This window comes from Lynx rufus, unplaced genomic scaffold, assembly GCF_022079265.1.
Source record: "Lynx rufus isolate CCGP_SWC_20201006 ecotype Redwood Valley unplaced genomic scaffold, mLynRuf1.p SCAF_28, whole genome shotgun sequence".
Taxonomy (NCBI): domain Eukaryota; kingdom Metazoa; phylum Chordata; class Mammalia; order Carnivora; family Felidae; genus Lynx; species Lynx rufus.
Window position 1 is genome coordinate 4,263,333 of NW_025814843.1, and position 16,115 is coordinate 4,279,447.

The 16,115-nt window shown below is 51.0% G+C and overlaps 1 long non-coding RNA gene across 2 annotated transcripts; it reads left to right on the top strand.

The window, feature by feature from the left end:
- The first annotated feature begins 6,459 nt into the window (after nucleotides 1-6,459).
- LOC124519646 (uncharacterized) lies at nucleotides 6,460-12,114 on the top strand. 2 transcript variants are annotated; one of them, XR_006964159.1, is made up of 4 exons: nucleotides 6,460-8,038; nucleotides 8,579-8,733; nucleotides 9,834-10,325; nucleotides 10,449-12,114. It is a non-coding gene; the product is annotated as an uncharacterized LOC124519646 (long non-coding RNA). The 2 variants fall into 2 exon arrangements; XR_006964158.1 differs by having other exon boundaries at nucleotides 6,460-8,733.
- The last annotated feature ends 4,001 nt before the right edge of the window (nucleotides 12,115-16,115 follow it).

Sequence of the window (16,115 nt, forward strand, 5' to 3'; positions counted from 1 at the left end):
CCTCCGCTGGCCAGGTGACCTGCTTCCACTGTCCCCTTCCCGTGACAGCTGACACCACGGTTCCCAGGTGGCCCCCGCCTGGGAGACCTCAGCAGCGAGATCTGAAGTAAATCCATCACGCTGTGGCTGCAGGTGGAGAAGTGGACCCCGAGAATTTACATCTCAGAGTCCCAGAGCCCGTAAGGAACAGAAGACGTGCGTTTGAAATCTGAGAAACAAGACAGAGGAGGAGCCTTCTGTGTGGTAGACGTTCCGCCCTTGGCCTTGGCCTCAGACCACGGTGTCTGTTGGGAAAGGGGGAAAGCATGGGGTTCCCGGGACTTGGTGGCTCTCAAAACAAGGGACTCAGGAGGTCACGCAAATAGGGGCGCCTGGGTGGCTCAGTCGGTTGAGCGTCCTACCTCGGCTCAGGTCATGACCTCGAGGTTTGTGAGTTCGAGCCCCGCGTCGGGCTCTGTGCTGACGGCTCGGAACCCGGAGCCCGCTTCGGATTCTGCGTCTCCCTCTCTCTCTGCCCCTGCCCCGCTCACACTCTGTCTCTCTCAAAAATAAATAAACGTTAAAAAAAAAATTAGAAAGAAAAAAGAAAGTCACACAAATACACCGCTGTAATTCATCCACATGACTTGGTTGCTGTTTTGGGGGAAAGAGAGGCATTAGCGGGGAGAAGTTGCTGAGCCCCCCACAATTGCTCATAAATTGTGTGTTTTATTGTCTCCTCGTGCGGGATCAGGTTATTCCCAAATGGTTGCTGTGAAGTGAAGTCTGATTCCTCCTTCCCCTGTCGTGGGAGACAAGAAAGGAGAGACCCTCTAGGGGCCGGGGGTCAGACCCTCCACCGTGGCCCCGACACCCCACCTCTCAGGTTCCGTGTGTTTAACCCGCAAGGTCACAGTGTCTCCTCCAGAAGATGTGGGCGTGAGGTCCTTTGCAGTCCTGTAATTTCTAAGTGATGTTATTGCTTTTTGCCAACTAAATGCAAGAGACTGGAGATCACTCGTCAGAAATGAGACCTCGGGGCACCCGCGGGGCTCAGTCGGTTGAGCGTCTGACTGCGGCTCAGGTCATGATCTCGCCGTTCGGGAGTTCGAGCCCCCTATCAGGCTCGCTGCTCTCAGTGCAGAGCCCGCTTCGGATCCTCTGTCTCCCTCTCCCATCCCCCACTCACTCTTTCTCTCCCAGAAATAAACAAACATTAAGCAAAATTAAAAAAAAAAAAAAAAGGAAATGAGACCTCAAGTCCCTGTTTTCCCTCGCAGGAGAAGCTGAAATATTCATGCTAAGGTGACAAAGTCCAGCTTGGTGTCCTTACAAATGGCCTCGCAACACCGGGTCCCGGGGCTGCGACAACAGTCTGGGGCCCTGTTTCCTTCTCCACAAAGTGACTCTTTAACGAGGCACAGGCCTGAGCAGAGGAAGGCAGAGCCCAAATTTGGCTACATTTCTTTGGCAGAGTTAGGTGGTAAACAGCCCCCTAATTTATCGCAGCCCATTACTCAACACCTTGGACTCATTGTAACAAACTGCCCTGATAGAAACACAACGTGGGCCCCTTCCCGCCTCACCCCCACCCGCTTCCCACATCTGCTTATAATATTCACTTCTGAGCACATAAAACCCATTAATGTCTCTAGGAGTTGGCTTGTTTTTTAATCAAGATAAATATAGACAACTTCAAGACAATTAAAAAGGTACCGGGTAAAAATGGCTTCAACATATTAAATTTATTAATAGCGGAGCGTCAGCCGATCTATATTACTATCATATTCTTCAATGACCCACTCTATAAATGCTTGCTTTAGTGTTTTTCTAATGTTGTTAATTTATCTATGGCTGTCACTCCGGGGCTGTTAACTTTGAACAAATGACTGGTATTAATCACAAAGGGCCATTAGATGCCAAGGCCCGGTGTTAAATCAGCCCCGGAGTGGCACGTGTAAGCATCCTCCAAGTAAATTTTAAGAACTGCTTCAGCCCTTGGCATATGTCACTACCACTGAGACTTGACCCTTCGGGTGTTGGAAACATGGAGGAACCCGGGACAGGCTGGTGGGGGTCAGGCAAAGCTTTGGAAAGGGGCAGCACTGGGGAAAATGTCTCAGCCCGGTACTTGCTGACCCACTGGCTTTGACAGGGCAGTGAGAAGGGCGAATTCTACAGCAAGAAGTTTCCTGAAGAAAGGGGGAAACGCAGAGGCCAGGTCGCCTGTCTGAAAGGCACAGCAAACCCGCGGAGAACAGCAGGTCGTTGCCACAAGGGAGTGTGTGTGAGCTCAGCGGTCCAAGCAGGAACTTGAAACCTGCATTTTTTTATAAGCAACCTCTCGTCGTTGAACATGCTGGTTGGTTTCAACCCAAGGTCTGGTAGACGTGAAAAAAACTTGGGGGACAATTGGCTTGACTCGCGACCTCTGACATCGCTTGCGTCGAGTTCCGGAGGAATAGCTTTTGACTCAGAGGAAAGTTCTTTCGAACTTCTCTTTAGGGATGGGATCAAGAGGTGACTGAAGCCAGTGTGGGCTGTCGTAGGTAGGGACCTGGGCTGGTAGCACGGTTCTAAGGGTTTGTTCAGATGAGTGAATGAGGGCAGGCTTGACTGCTCTGATTTTCAGGCTCAGAAAACAGATCGGTTTATTCAGGAGCTCGGGTAACGCAACGCCACACGTACAGGTGCTCATACCCCTTACGCACACGCATTCGCACACACTAATATGACACATGATTGAAGTTTGCGCAGCTAGGACTGTGTGTGTGTTGGTGCCTGGGTTAACTGAATTTGTGTGAGAGCAAACGTAAACACATTCTTCAGGTAATCATAAAAAAATAAACTCCATGGGGTGCCTGGGGGGGGCTCCATCGGGTTAAGCGTCCGACTTCGGCTCGGGTCATGATCTCACGGTTCGTGGGTTCCAGCCCCGCGTCGGGCTCTGTGCGGACAGCTCGGAGCCTGGAGCCTGCTTCGGATTCTGTGTGTGTGTGTGTCTGTCTCTCTGCCCCTCCCCTGCTCATACTCTGTCTCTCTCTGTCTCTCAAAAATGAATAAATGTGAAAAAAAAATTTTAAATAAATTCCCCAAAGACAATATGAGGCTGTAAAGATACGTATGTGTATGTATATTGTATATACAGCTGACCCTTGAACGTCACAGGTTCGGACTGTGACTTTTTTTTTTTTTTGGGCAAGTACAGTACTGTAATGTGTTTTATCTTCCTTAGGATTTTCTTAATAGCCTTTTTTCTCCAGCTTACTTTCTGGTAACAATGCAGTATATAATACACATAATGTACGAAATACGTGTTTATCGGTAAAGCTTCTGATCCGCTGTAGGCTACTAGCAGTTAATTGGGGGAAGGGAAAGTCAAAAGTCATACGTGGATTTTTGACTGTGTGGGTAGTGGGGTCAGCACTGCTGACCCTCATGCTCAGGGGTCAACTATCCCATATACTAGATACCTATATGTATATTTAGAGCCTTGCATTGTCCCCTTGGAATTGATTTATGTAAATATGAACAGATTGCATATATAGGTAGTTACATACATAAGGTAATAATATTACATATCTAATGATATGAAACACACATTGTAATATATATGTGTTATATATCTGCGGATATATTTATAGCCTTCCATTATTTATATAAATATGAATGTATTGCAGGCACCTATATTTGCCTATAAAGAGTCTGCAGAAAGAAATCCTGGGAGGGGGAGCCTGGGGGGTTCAGTCCGTTGAGCGTCCCACTCTTGATTTCGGCTCAGGTCATAATCGCAGGGTCCTGGGATCGAGCCCCGTGTTGGGCTCCATGCCGAATGTGGCGCCTGCTTGAGATTCTTTCTCTTTCCCTCTGCCCCCCAACCCCACGAGTGCTCTCTCACTCTCTCTCTGTCTCTAAAAGAAAAAAAATTACGGGAGGAAATACCAGTATAAGTGTGTGTAGGTGTGTGTGGGCAGACAGGGTAAACAGATGGGATCAAGACTTCTCACTATATATATATACATTTTTAATTTTTTTAAATGTCTATTTATTTTTGAGAAAGAGGAAGACAGAGTACGAGCAGGGGAGGGGCAGAGAGAGAGGGAGACACAGAATCCGAAGCAGGCTCCAGGCTCCCAGCTGTCAGCACAGAGCCCGATGCGGGGCTTGAACTCATGAACCGCAAGATCATGACCTGGGCTGAAGTCGGACGCTCAACGGACGGAGCCACCCAGGCGCCCCTCACTATGTATTTTGAACGTTGTTTTGATTTATGAAACTTGTAATTATATTACCGATTCAAAAAGAATGACATTTTCATCTGAAATAAAGTGGAGCAGTTAACCAAATTCATGACTTACTGTGAATCAGGTTCCAGCCGTGGTTGGCCTGCACGCTGGGATCACCCCGGGGAGTTTTTAAAACTTCTGATGCCAGAGCCACATCCCTAACGAACAGAGTCAGAATCTCTGGGGAAGGACCAGCCATCGGTATTTTTCAAAGCTCCTCAAACGATTCCAACAGGCGCTCAAAGCTGGGAACCGCTGAATTAGGCCAAATGTTAAAAAAAAAAAAAAAACACGAATGTTGCTTTAAAAGGAAAAGATCTCGGGGCGCCTGGGTGGCTCAGCCGGTTGAACTTCGGACTCTCGATTTCGGCTCAGGTCTTGCTCTCACGGGTTCGTGGGTTCGGGGCCCGTGTCTGGTTCTGTGCTGACAGTGCTGAGCCTGCTTGGGATTCTCTGTCTCCTTCTCTCTCTCTGCCCCTCCCCCCTCTAAATTAATAAATAGACTCAAAAAAAATAAGATAAAAAGATTTTACCAATAATACTTTAATCGAACCCTGGCTTTTCTCGGTCATCAAAGAGCTGTGCTTTACCATTTACTAGTGCGCTCAACTTTCAGGGAACATAAAGATAATCAAAGGAACTTGCCATGCATGCACATTCCCTATCGAACCTTCAGGATTCTGATTCAATAGTTCTGGCTTGGGGTACAGGAATATGAATTTTTTGTAGAGAGAGAACATGCATAAGCAGGGGGAGGGTCAGAGGGGGAGAGAGAGAAACTTTTTAAAAAAATATTTATTTATGTATTAATCTGGAGAGACACAGAGAGAGAGAGAGAGAGTGGGAGCAAGGGAAGAGCAGAGAGAGAGAGAGAGAGAGAGAATACCAAGCAGGTTCTGCGATGTCAGCACAGAGCCCGACGTGGGACTCGAGCTCATGAACCGGGATATCATGACCTGGGTGGAAATCAAGAGTCCGATGCTTAATGGACTGAGCCACCCAGGCGCCCCAGGAATATGGATTTTTAATCCTTTTCGGCACGTGGGTCTGAGCTGTCCTGTACTGGCTTTTGAGAGTCGACTGTTAACACATTGGGGAATTTTGCAAGCCGGTTGTTAACCTACTGGCATCTTGAAATGAGCTACCCATCAATTAGTGAGAGTATCTGCACCGCGGAAATTAACAAACCCTAAGAATGAGCGTGTTTTTGTTTCCGTTTTTCTTTTCCAGAGCTGGTTTACCAACAGATCAGTGGCCTGAAATCACATTTTCTTGGTTTCCGACCTACTTGCCGTTTGATTTCACTTTTACTTCTGTATTTTTTTGCCTTTTTGTTTTGAAAGACCTGCAGATCCACAGGAAGTTGCAAACATCTTACAGAGAGGCCCAGGAAACCATCACCCAGCTTCTCTCACTGGTGACATCTTTTATAACTGTAATACCGTGTCAAAGCCAGGAGATTCACACCGACACGATAATGTTACCTAAACTAACAACCTTTCCACCAGTCCTTACACAGGCTGTGTGTGTGTGTGTGTGTGTGTGTGTGTCCCTCGGAAACCACAAATCCGTTCTTCCTCTTTAGAATTTTGTCCTTCTGAGCACTTTCTATAAATGGAATCATACAGTACGTAACCTTTTGAGATTCGCTTTTGTTGCTAAACATGACCTTGAGACTCCTCTTAGCTGTGGCATGCGTCAATCGCGCCTTCCTTTTTTACAGCCGAGTAGCGTTATTTCTCACCATGTACCAAGTACCCAAGTTGACTTCTCCTTTCATCTGGCGAAAGACATTTGCGTTGTTCCCTCGTTGGGGCTGTGGGTAAAGCTGCTGGGAACATTCCTGTACAAGGTCCTGCGTGAACGGGAGTTTTCGTCTCACTGGGATAAATGTCCAGGAGTGCGATGGCTGGGTTGTAGGGCTTTACTTTGGCAAGACTCTGCAAAAATCATTTTCTAGGAGGCTGTACCATTTTACGTTCCCACCGGCAGCGTGCGAGAGAGCCCGTTTCTCTGCGTCCTCGCGAGCATTTGGTATTAGCCCTACTTTTTTCTTTTATTTTTTTTTAAATGTTTTTATTTATTTTTGAGACAGAGAGAGACAGAGCATGAATGGGGAGGGGCAGAGAGAGAGAGGGAGACACAGAATCCGAAGCCGGCTCCAGGCTATCAGCGCAGAGCCCGAGGTGGGGCTCGAACTCCTTTTGACCGGAGTTGAAAATCGAGTCAGACGCTTAATTAACCGACTGAGCCACCCGGAATGCCCCAGGCAGGGTCTTTTTCAGGGCAGGGGTTTTAAATTTTGACCAAGTCCAATTTCCCAAATGTTTCTTTTGGAAATTGTGCTTTTGGTGTCCTGTCTAAGAGCCCTTTGCCTTAGGCTTAGCTCGGCAGTATCCTTTGGCCTTTCAAGGGTTGCCATAAGGCACAGACATTCAGTTACTTGATACTTCTGCTGGAAAAATCCGGTGGGTGGATGGCCCGTTTCCTCAGTCGGGATCCCGCCTGTGAAATTCCAGCGGAAGGGTGGCTTCCGGAGCAGCGTTCCTCAAACTTTATCGTGTATGTGAGTCACCTGGGATCTTCTTCCCATGCAGATTCTGATTGGGTAGGTCTGGGATCAGTTTGAGGTTGTTCATTGCTAACCAGCTTGCCTTTGGAGCTGATGCTTTCAGTAATATAATCATAGGAATCAGTGTCCTTCTGATGCCTGATCCCAGGAACTGCAGAACAAACCACGCCTTTCTTTTCGCCAGGAAACGAATGACATAGATTTGAAGGATGCGGAACGGACAGGGCGACCTACGTTGGGCATCTGTGTTCTCACTTCCTACTTTGATTTCAGCAAACTGATCCTTCTGTGCATTACCAAGATCTTTCCAGAAACACGATGAGCTGTAAGCAAAAAAAAAAAAAAAAAAAAAAAGACGAGGAAGTTTGAAAGGGAGGCTTTCTTTGCCCTTTACGCAGTGCACATCCTGGGTCTACGTTTCTGTTCAGGAAGTGGGTTTTCTTTTTTTTTTTTTTCCACGTCTGCTTTTGATTACATCTCTCTGTAAATGTGTTTTTAAGTCATTTTGTGCCTATGTGAATGTTCTGCTTCTCCCAGCTAGACGATAAGCTTTTGTTAGGATGAGGGCTGTGTCTTTTTCATTTTTTTTTTTTTAACACTCTCCCACTGATCCTAGAATGCTTGTCTACGCGGGGGTGGTGCTGGTGGTGATGCAGGGGGCAGGGAGCGGGGTTCGACGTGGCCGTCTCCGAAACACCACGGCCTCAAGCTGATGAGCAACACGCATCTCCACTAGCTGATAGGACTTCACCGTGATCAGCTGTTCTGCAGTTTGTGGACCCCAAAGCTCCTTGCTTGGGGTGGTTAGGATTGCGGGCCCGACAGACCAGTCCTCAGGGCCTCTGTGGACACAGGGGCAAAGAGATTCAGTTCGAAGTCCTTTGAGGGGAGATCTCCAACATCGGGGAGGTTCTGGGGAACGTGAAATGTGCTTCTTTGAGTCTCTTCCACCAGCAGAAGCAAGAGCTGTGGGGGTTAACATCACGATCTGAAAGGTTCGTGGAGGTTTCCTTGGATTTACAGGGAACTTGACCCCGTGGCCGGCACTGTGGCCCGATGCCCCAAGGAGACAGGGCTACGGCATCCCATAGACGTGAACCTCTGCAGGATGGGGCCCATCTGAGTGACAGCTGGTCTCCCTGGGGCCGGCACCCCCCGCCCCCTGGGGGGTTCCCATCTGCACCAAGCCCGCTCCCTGGAAGTAAGAGCTTGGGTCACTTGGCCCACCGAGGGGATGCCCCATCCCTAAACTTTCTGCGGAACTTCTTAGGGAGTCGCACTCCTTAGGCCTTCCTCCCCTCTCTCCCTACCCACCACCCTGGCTTCGGGACGGTTGCAATGGCTCTCTTACTGTTCTCTTTCTCGACGGTCTCCCCGCCTTCCAGTACATCCTCCAAAGGGCTGGGGGAGGGATGCGTCCGAGGAGTGAAGCTGGCCGTGTCAAATGTTCTCAGTCCTTCAGTGACCCCACGATGGGATCCAAACTCCCCGTCTTGACTTGCAAGGCGCTGGGGCTCCAAGCCCCCCACTGGAGTGACTGCTTCTGTTGCCTCGCCCACAGTTTCCTCCAGGCTTCTGCGAGGTTCTCTGCGAGGGTGCTAAGCCTTCCTCTTCTCATCTTCCCATACTCCGCCCTCCCTCCCCCGCCTTGATCTAGATATCCTTTCTCCTTGGCTTCCTAGGTGACTCATTATTATTTTTAAGCCCGAACCTAACGCATCTCCTCTAAAACTGTTTCCAGGATTACCGCGGACCAGGTGCACACTTCCGTGCTTCCCCAGCATCAAATCTTGGCACCCACGGCACTGTCTTTGATCATCCGGCAACTTCTTGGTCTGTGCCGGTGACCAGGGTCCGTGGCCATCCTGTGTGCACGTGACCCAACCAGTGCAGACGGTTTGTATCCCGAGATTTTTTTGTTTTTTTTTTTTTTTAAAACGATAGTGAAATAAGCCATGTGAGTTGCTGGCCGGGTGCACTGGGGAATCCGTTGAGTCACTACAACGAAGGGTCGCTGTAGAGAAATTAAGGACAGAGCTCAAGGGTCGTCGTCTTCAGTTCCACGGGTGTTACTAAGGGATCAGATAAGAGGTCCCCTTCCCTCCGGGGGGTCTCACACACACACACACGCACGCACACACACACACACACACACACACACAGAGGCAGCCTCTCCAGAAAGTTCCTCGGTTCATCAAGAAAGAGGGCTGCTCTCCTGGTGTGATCACGCTGACATTTGAGTCAGCTGGATCTCCGGATTCCTAGACAGTCGCCACCCTTGCAGGCAGCGCTAATCCGCAGAATCCTTCTTTTGGGGGCAACTACCACAGACCAAGGGGATGCAAGAAACCGGGGGGGGGGGCTTTCGTGGAAGCAGGAAGGGAGACCGTCCTCCAGAGAGACGAGGAATCTTTCCCGCCCCACCGATGCTTCTCCAAGAACTTTACGGGAGTTCCAATTGGCAGAAAGGGTTCCAAGTCTGTCATTAATAATACTAAGATGTGCGTGTGCAGCTCCTTGGCAAGAGAACAGATTTAACTCGGGGCTTTTCAATGACCGACAGAGGTTTGAGACTGTGCCAATCAGTTAGGCTTCTGGAAAAAATCGCTTTGAAAAACTTCAGGGTCTCACTTCAAACAATAATGTTTTACATGTTTTCTGCCCTCCCTGCTCACCGTGTCCTAATGATCCAGATGGGGTGGCCAAGACAAAACGTGGACTTTGGTTTCTGTCCCTACCAGAGCACTGTGTCTTTCTTTAAAAAAAAAAAAAAATTTTTTTTAATGTTTATTTATTTTTGAGAGACGAGGGGGAGGGGGAGGGGCAGAGAGAGAGAGGGAGACTGAGAATCCGAAGCAGGCTCCAGGCTCCGAGCTGTCGACACAGGGCCCGACTCAGGGTTTGAGCTCACGGACCACGAGATCACGACCCGAGCCGAAGTCGGACGCTTCACCGACTGAGCCACCCAGGCGCCCCTCTTGCTTTTTCTTTTCTAGGAGAGCAAACTCCCTCTCTCTGTTTAGCCAGTATACGTATTCCTCGTCTCCCAGTCATCTTGCCTCTTCCTAGTTGGACAGGCTCATTAGAGCCAAGGCCATCGGCTTGCTCCCCGGTTAGCTCGCCCTGATGAAAAGTGCATCACGACCGTCGCTTGAACTCTTAATCCTGGACAAGAGCTTTGCAACCTAATCCCAGACGCCAGCTCAATCCAGCACTCGTCATCGGGTAGCGCACGCGTGCCTTGAACCCACTGGGCACAGCAAACGCGCGATTCCCCGTAATCTGCCTCCTCTACTGGCCAAGCACTGGTCACGCGCACCAGGGGAGGCGCGTCAGGAAACGCTGATTCGGGCGATTTGGGGGACCGCGGGTCGCGGCCACCGCATGAAAACAGTCACGTCTCTCTGGGTCCCGCATGCTGTCTCCTTGGACGGGGCAGCTGAGCCTCAGGGATGGCGTGAACCTCCCAACCAGCCCGAGGCCGACAGGTGAGGGGACGCTGAAGGCGGGTGGGTCCTTCAAGACGGCTCGGGTTCAGGATCGGTCAAACTCACGGTCAAAGAGGTGGCACCCAAAAGTCACACCTACCTTCCGTGTTTCCTTTCTTCCAGTCGCTCTCAACGCACGCTGATGTTGAGAACCCGTGCCCCAGTGGGGACCAGAGCTTCCCAAACTGCAGTGTGTGCGTGCACCTCCCCTGGGGACTTGTCCAAGACCAGAGTCGACTCCAGGAGGTCTGGGCCGAGGCGTGCGATAATAATGCGTTTCTGGCAGATTCCCAGGGACGTCCACACAGCTGGCCCATGTGCGTGTGCAGCTGGCGGCATAAAGGATGGGGGCAGCCTGACCCTTACAACGGAAAGGGTCCCCCCCACCCCCACCAAAAAAACAAAAACAAAAACAAAAACAAACAAAAACAAAAAAAAAACCCCAAACCAAAAAACCTTTAGCTGAGAGGATTTTGAGAAATGCTGATTGCCATCAGCCCTCCAGGAGACTCACTGCGCACAGTCACGGTATAAAGGTCCTGATAAGTCCCGCGCTAAGGAAAAGACCTGTTTAACTTTCCTCCAACTGTTCCTCAAATGTATGCAGCCACGAACCTTTGTTGTTGTTGTTGTTGTTCTTAAAATAACGTTCACGCCCAAAGCAACAGCTTTTGATGGTGCGTGGAAACGCGGGTTTGATTCAGGAGGAATTGCCTGACCCTGGTGGGGGGGAGAACATTTCGATCTCGGCAAGGCTGATTTCCTGCTCTTTCCGAACGTGCCTTGCCCCCCTCCCTGCCCTCGTGTATTTGCTCAGGCGGTCTCGCCCCGCTGGGAATAGATCCGTTTACTTTCTCGACGCTACATGTTGGGTGAGCATAAGTGGTCTGTGTGCAGAGGTCAGCCGGGTCCTTTGACAGGTGGCTGCATCACTCATCCAGCAGCATCCTGGTCGGGGGTTCGTTGTGTGCAGGGGAGGGTGCTGAGGGTGTCACGCGCCTTGATTGCAACAGGGAAGCTGCCCAGAAGCACTTGAACGTTCTTGCCCATCAGGAAGCGCCCTTAAGCCGGAGACTTTCGGCAGCTTGTTAGAACTAAAAGGAGGGATCAGTCTAGGGCCATTAGAAAGGCGGTTTTTAATCCGTTTTTCATTAGAAAAACACTATTCCTACAGAATTAATGGGCTTCTGTTTAAATTGGTTGTAATTTGAGGATGAGAGCATGGAATACCAGAAAATGATCACAAACCAATGAAGAGCTGAAATACCCACCTGTACGGAGGCTGCTTGCTTTTTTTTGTCTTTTTCTTTGCTCTGTATCGATTGGTATTTATGTTACAGGAAGCACAATGTTTACTTGGTTTTGGAAGTGGAATGCAGATTTCGGTTTCTTCCTCGGATTTTATTAACTGCCTGGGAGCAAACCTCCCAGCGACCTTATAACCCTGAGAAAATGCATGCGCCCCCTTGTGGTGGGGACGAACGCAGGGGCAAGACATGTCACCTAACTGCCTCTCCTCTCTGTCGCTATCTTACCCATTCCTCAAAGCCCCCCACCAAGTCCTGACTCTGTGGGGACGTCTCCAGGACAACTCCTAGCTCTCCCTCCAGGGATCTCATAGTTAAATAGCTTGCGTCGCACAGGTGAACCCCTGTTTCAAAACATGTCCTGCGTGTCAGTCTTGCCTTCCCTCATCGACGGGAGCTCCTCCAGGGGCAGAGTTTCTCCTCTTATTTGCTTTTTTTAAGACTGCACAAATCAGGGACGGCTGGGTGGCTCCGTCGGTGAAGCGTCCCACTTCGGCCCAGGTCATGATCTCACAGTCCGTGGGTTCGAGCCCCGCGCCGGGCTCTGTGCTGACAGCTGGGAGCCTGGAGCCCGCTTCGGATTCTGCGTCTCCCTCTCTCTCTCTACCCCTCCCCTGCGCATGCTCTGCCTCTCTCTGTCTCGAAAATAAATAAAAACATTAAAAAAAATAACTAAACATTAAAAAAAAAATTTTTTTAAATGATTTACCTTGTTGATATTTTATTCCTTTTACCCGCAAAGTAGTAACGTGCAGCGAGGCGCCCTGCGACGGACACTTCAGAAGGTTGGTGGTGTTGTGAACAATGGATTCTCCCCCCCCCCCCCCACGCACATGCACACACGCTTGCACACCATGGCCCCACATCTTGCTGCTACCTGTGCGTTTTAAACAAACTCTTCCAGCGATAATCTCGGGGTGCCGCTAAACTGATTTCCTTCCTGGTGGCCTCAAACGCCCCAAAGTTACCTCCTGTCCTTCCCCGCTCGCGTCCCCGTTACCGATAACTTCTGGATGCACAGCCTAGCCTTAAGCAGGAATACAGGGAACGTATTTCAAACGATGGGATTTTCACGGACGGGCTGTGGGGCTAACGGCCCCGAATACGCGCCCCCCCCCCCCCCGGGGAACAAATTACCCGCAAGGGTTGGCCTCAGTGATTCGGATTTCCTGCCGCATTTGCTTTGAAAGAGCAAACACGTGTGGAATGAGACCGCTTTTGTGGGTTTTCTCTTCATGCACGTTCTCCCTCCTGCCTTAATCACCTGGATTCACTCCGTGAAAGCACAGATGGGTGTAGTTCACTGAAGGGCACTTCCGAAACGCGTGCTTTTCCTGTGATGACGTGGGATTAATCCCCGGCAGGCAAGGCAAAGGACTCAAGGTGGCTCTCAGAGCCTCCGCCGGCCTTCCCCCTTCTCTTCCTGTCTTGGGCCTGTCGGAAGGGGCTGTGCTGTTCCCTGATGTTTCTCTGGCTTGAGCCTCGTGTGACCGCAGGGCCGTCATCAGAGGCGGCTTCGAACCACCGGACCGCCGGCTGTCTTCTCTGGAGGCCAAGTCCGAGCCTCCGTGGGGGCGGACACCCAGATGAGAGAAAGCCTGAATCAACGCGCACGGGGATCTCGGCAGGGCCCTTTCTCCTTCCCCTTCGCTCTGTGCCCAACCTGGACGCTCCTTAATGCAAAGCCCTTTGGTTCGTCTTGTGCTGCCTGCTAACGAAGACACCTCCTTCTGCCAGGGGGAGAATTCGGGTCTTGGATGTGCGTCGTGCGGTAGGGATCCTCAGAAGACAGCTGCAGTGGGACCCCCCCTGGGTCAGGCCCAGAAACGTTCCGTTCTGTGATGACATAGCGGGGGGGGGGGGGGGACCCGGGTGGCTCAGCCGGTGAAGCGTCTGACCAGCTCAGGTCATGATCTCGCGGTTCGTGAGTTCGAGCCTCACGTCGGGCTGTCTGCTGTGGGCACAGAGCCTGCTTCGGATCCTCCGTCCCCCTCCTCTCTGCCCCTCTCCCCGCCCCTCCCCCGCTTGTGCTCTCTCTCTCTCTCTCAAAAAAAAAATAACATTAAAAAATACAATATGAAAAAAAAACCCCACATCGACGCGCAGATTGGGAAGATTTAGGGGCAGAATGGAGTGGGTGCAGCCTATGTGTTCACTCATAAATTGCCATCTGGCCATCGACAGCCCGGGATGTAAGTATGTTTTCATACGTAGCCGCTGGGGGTTGAATGGCACCCGCCCAAAAGACGCTGAAGTCCTAACCGCACGTATCCGTGAATGGGACCTCGTTTGGAAATAGCATCTTTGCCGAGGATCGGCTTAAGCTGACATCATTAGGGTGGCCCTGATTCAGGACAACCGGTGTCCTTATGCAGAGAGGAAATGGGGACACAGAGGCAGGCGTACCTGCCTGGAGAACGTCCCGTAGAGTGAAGGCCGAGGTCGGCGGGATGCTTTTACAATCCAAGAAGCAACCAGTATTTTTCCAGCAAACCCCCAGAAGCTCGGTGAGAGGTGTGGACCGGGTTCTGCCTCCCAGTCCTCAGAAGGAACCCACCCTGCCTCCCCGTGAACTCAGACTTCTGGCCTCTGGAACCTGCAGGCGTTAGATTTCTGTCATCCTAAGCCACCCAGTTTGTGGCCCTCAGAGGCCGATAGAGTGATTTTTCTGGAAGCAGCGAAGGTTGACCTTGGTAAAGCCTATTTGTGTTTGGCCTGTCATAACTGAACACCACAGACCAGACGGCTTCGCCCTCGGAATATCACTTTCTCCCACTTCCCGAGAAGTCCAAGATGAGGGGCCCCAGGGCTGGTTTCCTCTGCGATCTGTCTCCTGGGCTCGCACGTGCTTGCTGCCTCTACACGTGGTCATCCCTTTCTCTCTCCGTGTCCCTGGTGTCCCCTCCTCTTCTTACAGGGACACCCGCCATCACTGGATGAGGGCTCACTCTGATGGCCTCATCTTATTACATCACCTCCATCATGACTATTGTCTCCCAATACAGTCACGTTCTGAAGCCCCAGGGATTGGGGGACCCAAGTTGGCCTGTGACATTGACGAAAGGGGCCACGTGACGTGGCTAGGAGTGGAAGACCGGGGCATGTAAGAACAGAAGACACAGGCCATCTATTGGACTAAGCAGGTCAAACGATTCCTGAGGGCCGACGCCTCCGGCCTTTCGGGTACCGTCGTCTGGGTCAGCAGCAAGGACCCAGGATCCTGTCTGATGACAGCCTCGTGGGAACAAGCCTGGGTTCACTCAGGCTTCGTGTTCTTTCTGGGTCTGGCACCGCAGCTCTGGACAGGCGGTGGGTGCCCGTGGCCTCAGGATGGCCTGCTGAGGTCACGCCGGGCTGAGCCAAGGTGCCTGGAGCCCCGGGCTTCCTGCCCTGCTGGCTCCGACCGGCCAAGATCATTACCCGGGCAGAAGCCGGGAGGCCGGTGTCGGGTTGGGTCCGGTGTCAGCTCTGTCCCATCCCTCCGGCCTGAAGACCCCACTGGGGAGAAGGAAGGGAGAAGGAGGGAGAGAGAAAGGGAAAGAGAACCAGAGAGAGCTAGGAGACTCGGAAGCACCAGCCCTGCCCAGTGCCGACGCGGAACCGGTGCCGGGCAAGGGGACCGGGACGTGCCTCTTCTTGGTGACTTTAAAGAACAAATCGAGCGCCTGCGAGAAATGTTAGCTAGGCTCCTGGCGACTGAGGTGGTTGCCCGAGGGGAGTCAGAGAGAGGTGTTTGGGATTGGCTCCAACACGCAGCCGCTGGGCCAGAGGGGAAGGAAGCTGTGTAAACAGCGGTCCCTGCCTCCCCACCTTGTCAATCTCTCCCCTGCGTTTCTGGGACCTATAATAGGATAATGGAAACTAAAAGCATTTTTTAAAAAAAGTGCTGGTAAGATCTAAACAGTAGCAGCCGTGGTACATTATGCCAGCGCGCGAACGCTACGTTAAGAGAAAGGGGGAAATGATGTATTTTTAAAGACCTCTTACTTGGTTCTAACTTAAAAGCAACGGTGTAAATTTCTTTCAAGTAACGTTGCCTTAATTATTCATTTTCCTTGGCGCTAGTTAAAGAGCCGAGTAATGACTTCTGTCTCTTTGTATTTAGTCTGTTATTGTTTGAGAAAGGCCAGAGGAAGGCCAGAGCCGTGCAAAAATGATACTTGCTTCTTTGCTTTGCTTTATTACCAACAGCCAACGTAAAGGGTAATACAATCACGGGCCGCTGAGAGACAATGACATTTTTATAGACCTTCTGGCAACACTGGAGTGTGAAAGCGCCCGACAGATAGTTGGCTTTCCAGGCTGTTCTTTCGACTGTGTTTCCCATCAGACTCACCGCCGGGCGGGCAGCTCGAGGCGAGCCCCACGTCTCCCTCCAGATACGGTTTTAGGAAGCCTGACCAGCAGCCGTCTGTTTCAATTTGGTGATTTGATAGTCGGGAACCAAGGACAGAGGCCTGCGGGACCCTGGTCGTCGCCTGAG